The 10,352-nt window shown below is 43.5% G+C and overlaps 1 non-coding gene across 1 annotated transcript; it reads left to right on the top strand.

The window, feature by feature from the left end:
* Positions 1–3,142: 3,142 nt before the first annotated feature.
* Positions 3,143–3,274, top strand: LOC117713207 (small nucleolar RNA SNORA17). The gene has a single exon (XR_004607386.1). It is a non-coding gene; the product is annotated as a small nucleolar RNA SNORA17 (small nucleolar RNA).
* The last annotated feature ends 7,078 nt before the right edge of the window (positions 3,275–10,352 follow it).

The following is a 10,352-nucleotide window of genomic DNA, read 5'->3' as shown; positions in this document are numbered from 1 at the left end:
ATCTCGAAGTATTTTCTAGTACCTGGCACTAAAGAGGAACTCAGACTCTATCCGTGGAAGATGAGGAGGGGATGGTGGAGGGGATGGTGTCCACACAGATGAACAGTCCTCTGTTCATTGAGCTCTCCACAGGAACTGACAGAGAAGAGCAGGTTGAGTAGAAGGAGTTATGGGGCACTTTGGATGAGTGGTGGCATTTACCCACAGTCCTCAGAACACAGAGCCAAATCCAAGAGAAAAAGTCATAGAGATTGTTTTATGGAATCAATTCATTTGTCTTATCTGCTAAGTACAACTGCCTCACTGAAACAGAGAGAACAGTGAATACCACTCTTACATAACCGCTCTGTACAAACGTCCCATCCTGAAGCTGCTTTCCTACCAGTCTAAGTGTTTGTATTTGCTCATTCCTCTCTAGCGGATTCTAAAATCCAAATCGCTGCAGTAATTCATTTTTTTATTGTTCTCCTGCTCAGCTCCAACACATGTACAGTAGTAGTGTTCACTCTTCAGGGGGATAATGGCATTTTTGGAGATTTTACTGTAGTCATTACTCTTGCTTTTTTATTAAGAGACTTGACTTTAATCTTCTGCTTTAGCTGTGTGGTTTATCTTATGAATATTAATATACAACCCAAAGGGATCTATCCAGTGAATATGAATTAGAGAGAGTTTTCATATTGAAGAAAGAGAAAGCCATTTTCTGGGATGCACATCTTTCTGGGGTGTATGAGCTCTAATTTAATCAGCATGGAGTCATCATGTACGCCACCAGCACTCCAGGCCACGGAGTAATTGAAATGATTCAAGCTTGTTTAATAAAGTAATTTCAATTATAGCGAGAGTTGAGTCAGAAAATGTCAGCTGTGCAAAGTTTATGTTGCCTAGAATCTGCAATAGGGCACCAAATGTGCATATAGGAGTGTCACTGTAGAAATGAGTTGTATGTTTTAAAGCTTTGAAATATCTTCGCTCACATCAGATGAGCTTCTTGTGAGTGATTTGTTAGTCAAAGCAGCCAAATTTAATTTTAGCCTGAAAACAGTGTGAAGAAATTCACTGGAAACCAAGAGCTTGGGACCGGAAAGATAGAAAGTCTATATCCATCCTCTTTCCTCTAACCATAACCAAACACTTCTTTGCGATCTGTACCAGTCCTGGATGCTTCCTACAAGGCATCACTAATATTTGGAGCCACCAACAAGTGAACATAGCACGTGTCTTTTCCTCCACACTGGAAAGGAAGTCTCACGAGTTGTCATTTAAAATACGAAAGCATAATAGACATAAACTGACTTCCCAAAATCACTGAAGATACAGCCCAGTGCCAGACGTTTCAGGACGGTGGTCAGACCTTCCTAAATCCATGGATTCCCAGACATTCTTCGTCCACTCCCTTCTTCTTTCCACAGCTGTGTCCTTCTAGCCCATAATTCACCTGGTACAATTTACACATTTCAAGTCCTGAGTAGTTCTACTGCCTCAGAAAATCTTTAATCCCCAAATTATCCCTCTATAGTTCTTCTTTTGTTTGCCTTTCTCTTTGATTGAGAGACTTGTCTCTATACACAGATACTGTGCTCAGCACCACTCCAGCAACTAAAACAACCCTTTCCTGTAGCTGTTGAGAAGACAGAGAGGAGCATCTTTTCTTCATGTGTAACTCAGAAGCCTTGTTCTATTCTTTTTATTAGTTTTGCCTGCTCTCTTCCGAACAGCAATTCAATGTTCCTTTGCCCGCATTTAGTTTAGTTATGTTAACACAGACAATGGCTTATTTTCAATATAAAATAATGGAAGTTATGAATTCAACTTTGTAGACAGGGAACTTGAGGCTCGGAGAGGGTAGGTGGGATAGTCAGGGTCAGGCAGTTGTTGAGTTTGACAGAACTCAAGACTCTCAAATCTCTGCTTGCCATATTCCACGCAAGATCACGCGACTCTGACAGCAAAGATTTGCTTCTGTAAGTATTGACACCAAACTTTCCCCACTTAGCATTTCAGGGAGATGAGAAGTGGGAAATTAAAGGGCCAAATTCTCTTCTGGATGAAATACTTATGACAATGGTATTCTTTGCTTAAATACTCTCATTTTTATATCATTTCAGAAGAAATCCTTCTATATCAAGAGGATTTCCGATTGCCGAGATAATGATACCAACTCCTCACTGAATAGCACTAGCTATTTCTATTCTTTTTATGGCTGTGGAAAGGAGAAGAGAGGTTTCTTTTTTTATATACATGACATGAAAAGCTTCTAAAGGGTAATAGTTGATTCAGAATAGAGATGCAGACAAGCCGCTGAAACTGTGAACAGATAAAGTACATACAAAAGTCTTTTCATGGAAAAATCTTTCCAAAAGAGAGATCGCAACAAAATTAAAGTGGGAAAGGAAAATGTGTCAATTCTGGTTCAATCATCCTCCCGTTCTCTGACATGTGTAGAATGACACCTTGCCACTCCTCGTAGGACAACTAAAGGAACAGGAAAAACAAAAAAGGACTCAGATGGAACCTTCTCAGGCTCATTGAGAAGTGTTAACCACCCCGGTCTTTTATCTTGCTTCTCAGAGTTAGTGAGAATTTTCAGAAGCCTGGAAGATCATCCTCCAGTTTTCCCATGACAGGTGATATTGGGTCCCCTTGAAGCCTTGTGTCATGTAATGGCATAGCTTTCACGGTGGCTTTTGGTATGAGCCAGTGCTCTAGCTGTTATGTGTCACACACACACCTGGAGTTAAAGTCACAGAGCTAGAGGACTCACCATCCTTAACAATGATGGGCAGTTTCTCACCATGTCAGTGGAGGGGTGTAAAACCAAGTCCTCTAATCTACAGAACTTCGTTGGCTGCCTCTGAAGCCACGTTGGATTATTCACATTCTCCTGAGAATAACAATCACACTTTTCCAATCCCTGAGTTCACCTGTTCTCAGTAGAAAATTCTCAGCTTCTACTTTGGAGGAAATAATGTCAATGATATCCAGATAGTCTATTTTCTACTGCCTTCCCTGTTCCACACATGGGACACACAGCCATGAAAACCTTGCCTACATTCACAACACACTGTGCCTATGGCTCATTGCTTTGATGAACACTCTTGGTCTTGCTCTGCTCAGAGGAAACAATCACCATCTGTTACTCCCTGTCCCTAGAAGTATTGCCGGTGTGGTTGTTCTGTCACATGTGCATCAGGAGGTAGCAGAGGGGAGATGGGCTGTGTCAAGGCTCAGTGTTCTGACTTATGAACATCTGAATGATCAGTAGCCTAGCATTCCCTCAAAAAAACAAGCCTGAAATGACTACCAGTCTGTACCAAGCAGGCCCACATGGCTCCCAGGACCTGGAGCAAGCAGGAGACTAGAAAAACCCAGTCTGGGACTGAGGGACCTAGAAGGTTGAGTCTTAGACAGATGACCTTTGCATGGGGCCTCTTTGGCAGGCTGGGTAAGGAGCAAGTTCATGATGGCCACCAGGACCATGGGACCTGGACAGGGAGCTACCCTGAGATAACCACCAGTTGTGTGCCAAGCAGGCCTGAGGGGACAGAGCATGATCGAGATGACCTCTGCCCAGCACTGTAATGCACAAGTAGGGTATAGCACACCCAGGACCACTTTTGTGATAACCCCAGACACTCAGAGACCCTGGATGTCACTATGAGAAGCAAGTAACTGGTGGAGAAATAGAAGAGAAAGCAAAGCAGAATATTGTGGACACAATGAAGAGAGGTAGGAGTGGAGTGTATTGAGGAATAGCCTGATGTAACTAGCCAATGATGCCACCTAGGATCATAGTCAGGTTCTAGCCTGTGGTGGCAGGGGCCACATCTGTGTCTATGGCCCTGCAGCCACACAAGTCTATTGCCACCAAAGGCTAGGTGGACATCCCTGATCTGAGCTGCTGCTCAGGGACATGTTGATGTGTGAGGGCTGTGCAGAACTGGCCCCACCCCTCACCTGGGCATCATGGAAGCTCTGGCCTTAGAGACATGAAAGCAGGAGAGCTGACTCCACCCCTAGCCGGCTGCAGTTCTAGGGAGAGTGGAACACACATTGTAGGGATTGCAAATAGCCCAGCCCCAGAATATATGAGCATGGGAGACCTGGCCCTACTATTCATCTCTCACGCAGTGGCATGGACAGAGAGATATCCTTTCTCCACATTCACCCCTCACTACCTGTAGAAGGCAGGAGACTGGTCCTGAAGTCATGAGAACAGGAGAGGACGCTCTGCACCACACCTGGGCAGCAAGTACAGTAGAGTTGACTGACCCTGGCTGTGGTGGTTGTGGGTGAGTTAGCCACACACAAGGGCATAAGCGTCAGAGAGCCAGTCCTGCCTCTTGTCTGCTGGACAGTGGAATGAATGAGAGAGATGGCCTCTTTCCCTCCCTTATACCTCTCCATTTATGGCAAGCTGGATAGCTGGCCCCTGGGTCATAAAAGTGGGAGAACTGGCCAAGTCCCTCACCATCTGCAGCACTCATGAGAGTGGGCCATGCACCTTGATTGGGAATCAGGGTAGAGCCGGGATGGGAGGATGATTCTGGTGAGCTTGCCCGGAGGACATGAGAGTGAGTGAGCTAGCAGGCTGACCAGCTCAGATACCTCTCAGGCCCAGATCCAGGGCTTTGAATTGTCCCACAGCAACATCTACTCCGTCATGAACTGCTGGAGGACATGAAGGGGCCAGTCCTACAGATCCAAACCTAGAGGATGTGCATGACCCAGGGCAACAACAGGACTTCCTAGGGGAGTCCACATGAGGTTCTAGTGTCAATAGAGTAGCAAAAGCCAGAAGCCTCATTGAAGTGAACATTTATAAGCAAAGAAAGGTGGTCAAAGGTACACTATGGAACACACTGTGACAGACTACAACTTCCACAAAAGATTTTTTTTTCTCTATTGAAGGGGAAGTTGCAAGGGTGGAGAGTGGATGTAAGGGGAGGGGGAGATGAGTGGGATTTGGGTGAGTGATGGGAAACTCATAAAGAACCGGAAAAAAATTAAAAAAAAAATAAATCAATAAAGCCTGTTTCTCTCAGAGAAGTGGGAACATGGATGGCCATGAAGCCATCTCTTTCTCAGTTTTAGGCTGGCCTTCAATGATTTACATTTCATTGACTTTCTTACCGTCAGTATCTCTAAGTAACCATCAGCCATTTTCACTATTATTGTAATTATTCCATATACCTGTTTCGGGATGGCAGTGGTGTTGACTACTCTCCTAGCATGAAACTTGAGCTACTTTCTCAGTGCTGGGATATTTGTTTCCTTAAGACTAGGGCAGCACCATCTTTGGGGATTCATGGGCAAGAAACTCTAAAGTTTTACAGATGTAAATGAGATTTAGAAGAACATCACTGTTGGATGCTGAAAGGCATGTCTAGAAGTGAGAATTTAAAGCAGAAATACAGTTCTGCTTATTTCTTAAGAGGACAAAGATGTGTGTGCTGTGGGTCTGATCTTGAGTGTCTCCTGTAAAAGGGGCTGTTAGTATCTGGGGTGGTTTATAGAACCTTTAGAAGTAGAATGTAGTGAGCTGTCTTTAGGTCATTACAGGTCCTGAAATGGCACAATAGAGTCCCGCCCCCCTTCCCTTCCTCTTTGGCTTCCTTATGATAAAGTGTTCCATCGAGTCCCCTGTCACCACTGCAATCTAACCCACACACACCCCAAGACCAGAGGCCTAAAAACAATAGATTTGCTTAATCATGGAAGGTCTATATCCACAAACTCAAACAACCTTTTCTGTTTATAATTACCTCAGGTGATTGTCTTAGGGGTGAAAAGCTGATAGTTTGGTTGCAACTAGATCATTGTAAGGCACGCAGGGAATTTATCACGCCATCAAAGCAAGACATCTTTCCTCCCTCCTGCTGTCTCTCATTGTCACTGCCCAACCCCTCCCAAATGAAGATGAGTGTCCCACCTTAGCCAGAACACATGTTCTTAACATTAAAGAGTTCGTTCCTGTTCTGTTCTGGCTAACAATGCCTTCCGTAAAAGCCAAAGGCCATACAATTTCACGCAACAAAAGAATGAAGCCTCTTGGCCCCATCCTGCAGACAGAGGGCCAGGCTTCCACTGGCAAGGCTTGCTTTAGGGACTCTACTGGCATGACGCCCTGTGGATCTTCTGCCTGGTGCCTCAAAGCAGGGGTGCTTCTGGTGGCCTCCATCTGGCAAATGCGACTTGTACATTTATTAGACGGGGTGTAATTATCAGGCCCCAGTAGGTTCTGCTAAAGGCTTTTTCCCCAGCATTTGTCACTTTAAGAAATGGGACCTTTTTAGAAACTGTTCCTTCTAATACAATCCACTCCAAAATCCACTAATTTCCTCTTTCCATTCATCTTCCAGAAATCCTATATCCAAGACAAATGGGACTTAGTGTGGCACGCTTTCAGTGACACCACAATGCGCAGGACTATTTTAAGAATTCTATTCATCAATTCTCAATAAATATTATGATACCAGCACTTAGGCGTTCTAAAGTGACTTTCCTAAGCAGATCCCAGCTCTTTTAGCAACACGAAGGCATTAAACCCTCTAATTCCCTTGCAAAACAAGCTAAGAGGCAGGAGCTAAAGTGTGTTTCCTATGAGGAAGCTGCATGGAAAGTCACTTAGAATTGGCCCATTTGGCAAAGAGAAGGGAAGTGTGGAGGGAAATTAAGGTGACAGTGGACTTCCTCAAACACTAGCACTGTCTTCTGCAGTTACCAAAGAAGGGGGAGAGCGGGGAGGCATTTGACTGCTTGTTATTTGTTTCTTTAAAACACATTATTCGATGCTTATGGATGTGGGGCACTGGATTAAACTTTGACAAGGTAATAAAGAAACCGTGTGTGTGTGTGTGTGTGTGTGTGTGTGTGTGTGTGTGTGTGTGTGTGTGTAAAACATATAGCCCAGAAGATCAAGAGTATCTGTCTTAAAAGAAGCTGGAGAAATGGCTCAGTGGTTAAGAACACTGCTGTTCTTCCAGAGGTCCTGGGTTTAGTTCCCAGCAACCACATCTATAACGACATCTGATGCCCTCTTCTGACATGCAGGCCTGCAGGCAGATAGCGCACTCAAGTATATAAATAAATCTTTTTAAAAAATTAAATTCTGTGTCATTTAAATAACAAATGCATGCCTGGACTATGGAGAGAGTTTATTCTGGAACCAAATTTGAGTGATCATGACCTGGGAAACATGGAACTGAGTTAGCCCAGGTTTCCCATTCCCATGTGGAAGCAATTTCATGGTGCTTTACAGCAACAGAACAAAGAAAGTCATAAATCAAGTCAATTTTAAAGTTCATCGGTGAGTACATCAGAGAAGCAGATAGAGCAAGATGGGGGAATCTGTCCTATAAACCTGGGAGGCTATCTGCTGACATTCTTAGCTTTGGGTTGGTGGAAGCTAGTGGTCTGCTAAGTTAAAAGATTCCAGAAAGTTTTTACCAATTAGTCACAGGATACTAGTTCGGGCACAGAGAGGGGAAGGGATGATTGTTAGGAGCAAAGCTATCCCAAGATGAGGTAATTAGGCTCTGGACCTGCAACATTCCAACCTCTCCATATCGATGCTGTTCTGATCAGTCAGTCTTCTCAGACACAGTTACTTTCCAGGAATTTTGATTTACAGTATTTGAACTTGGAAGGCTATTCAAGAAAAGACTGCCCTAAAATACAATGCCTGACATGGAAGGCGGGGCAGATTTTGACAGCGCTGAGAGCATTCTCCATTGGAGAAAATGGCACCTGGGCTGCTGCTGATGAATGAGTTGCAATACACACTCATGGCTTCCCTGAAGACAGACTGAAAGATCTATGTGTGCACCAGAAGATAATGGCCCTTCCTCCATCTTCTGCTGTTTTCAAAGTGTATCGGTGCAGCAGCTTTACCAATAAATCACAGAACAGTGCCGCGTTGTGCAAAGATGACTGTCCTTGGAGTCTCTGTTTCTGGTACTTAGTCTCCTTAAAAACAGAGCAGGAAAACAGGCCAGGCCTACCTGGAAAGCCAAGGGTTCTCCCTCAAAACTCAACAGATAGTAAAAAGTCAAGTCCAAACTCCAGATACTAACCACCAGGCTGAACTCTTTCCACCAAAAACTCCTGGTTCCACAGGACGCTCTATTCCCAGCTACATATTTGTAACTGCAGAGGCAGGAATGAAGATATTCTAAAGAGCCCCATGTGCCCTTCTGTTTGGCTGCTAGAGGTATCATGATGAAAGAAGAAAAAGCATGGGGCCCTGGTACCAGAGAGAGAGAGAGAAAGAGAGACTCCTGAAAATAGATTTCACCAATGCAACAACTTGTCAAGACACCTTGGTGAGGAAATGAGAACTTTGGTGTGACCACAGGCAGACACACACCCTGGCCGTGCCTGCTTACCCACACATGTTCCTCTATATATACATCCCTCTCTATTGAGACCTAGACCTCACACTGTGACCCTGGAAGACTAACTGGGGGATCAGAGTACCTCACTGTTACTCTTTCTATTGAGGCTACAACAGCATAAATCTCCTTTCTCTGCTTTCCATGGTTGCTTTGTCTCTTTAATTTGGATGATTGAATTAATTTGATGATTCTGACCCTAACAACTGTGGTAGCAGCCCCACAAGTTAACGATACATGTAACTGACTTCATCCTCTTTGAGGTCAGTGTCTCAGAACAGATTCTGATACAGAGGAGATAGATCCCAAAATCATTGTGGCTTAAAGCAACCATTGTTTATTTTTCAATCCTTCAAAGTCTGAAGCAGAAGACAAGACTTTGGGCTTTACTGACTCAACACCTCAGACTCATGTTGTGACATTATCATTTATTTCAGCGTGCTGTATCTGAGGTTGCCAGATCCAAGTGAGAGAGAGTGGGAGTTACACAGCCTTCCAGCTATCAAAGCCAAATTGCACGTCCTCAGCCCGTTACCCAGAACTAGCCACATGTCAGCAAGCTACTGCAGCGACGGCTGGAAAAGGCAGCCTGTGCAAGCAATGGATGCTCTAAAGTCTGTATCTTTTCTTTCTTTTTCAGAACTATTATAATGTATTGCACAATACACATACTCAACAAAGAAATATTGAACAAACGAATGAAAGAAGAATCCAGTATATTCAAGATATTGGACAGGAGATATAAAAATACAGGGAATAATCACCTCTCCTGGACCACACCTATAATCCCAGTACTTGAGGTGCTGAGGCAAGAGGTTTGCAAGCATCCAGCTTGGACTACATATGAGTTTTTTTTCACATTAAATGTGTGTGTGTGTGTGTGTGTGTGTGTGTGTGTGTGTGTGTGTGTGTGTGGTGATTCCAGTGTTTAAGAAGTCAGAAGCCTAACTCAGCAGTTAAACACAAATATGAACTCAAGCAAAATAAAGTTAGTCAGACATAACAACATAAATGGAAGGAGAAGTAACTGTTTGATGAGATAAAGGCATAGATAAGTCATCATCTCAGATGATTCAGGACCACAACCCTCTATCTATGTCCTGAAGTCAGATGTCTGCAAGGATTCTGAAGCTATTTCCCTAGGGTCTAGTTTTAGTCTCAGAAAAAGAGAAAGTCTTCACATGAAAAGGGAGGAAGCATCCTTTCAGGAGTTTGAGGCCTTGAGCTGTGAGAGCCATGTGTAGGAAGTGTCCTGATGTTCTTTCTGCAGAGGAACAAGCTCTTACCAGAGCTGAGCATTTAGTGCTGCATGCACAGGTGCAACAGGCTCCTATAAAGGTATCTGACCTGTCCACCGCTGGTATATCTCCAGGCTCCTGTATGCAATGGCCACTCACTGCCAAGGGACAGCAGAGGTCATTCCGTGTATAATGGAGCTATAATCTATGAACTGGTAGAAAAGTATTCATTTTCTGGCCAAATGCTGGCCTTTCCCTTTTTCTTTTACAAGACATTATTAACCTTAAGTACAGGAAATTAAGAAGCAGCCATAACGTTTTATAGCAGCGTTTTGGCCTGATCTCAAGTTCAAAGGTTCTCAGGTATGAGATGTGTAAACTGCTGCTTTTCTGAAAATCAATTTAAGCAATATAAATGAGGGTTATTTAAAATGTTCTTGTGCTGTGACAACTAACTGTCATTGTAAAAATCAGTCTTAGGTTAAAGCTAACAAAGATTTCATCATTAGGATATTCATGTGGACTTACGTACAGATTGAGAAGAAAGACTAAATTTCCAGTTCTAGAGAAATGACTGAGCAAGTTAAGTTGTATCCATACTTGGGAATAATATACTCTTGCCAAAACACATAGCCACAAAAGTGGCCGGCATTATCTATTTTAAAGAAACAAGTAGTTATCTTCTCTACCTTTAGAAAAACGTCTACAAGTACGTGAATAA

Source organism: Arvicanthis niloticus, chromosome 7, assembly GCF_011762505.2.
Source record: "Arvicanthis niloticus isolate mArvNil1 chromosome 7, mArvNil1.pat.X, whole genome shotgun sequence".
NCBI lineage: Eukaryota > Metazoa > Chordata > Mammalia > Rodentia > Muridae > Arvicanthis > Arvicanthis niloticus.
Note: the sequence above shows the minus strand (reverse complement) of the source record. Positions and strands in the feature narration are given on the sequence as shown.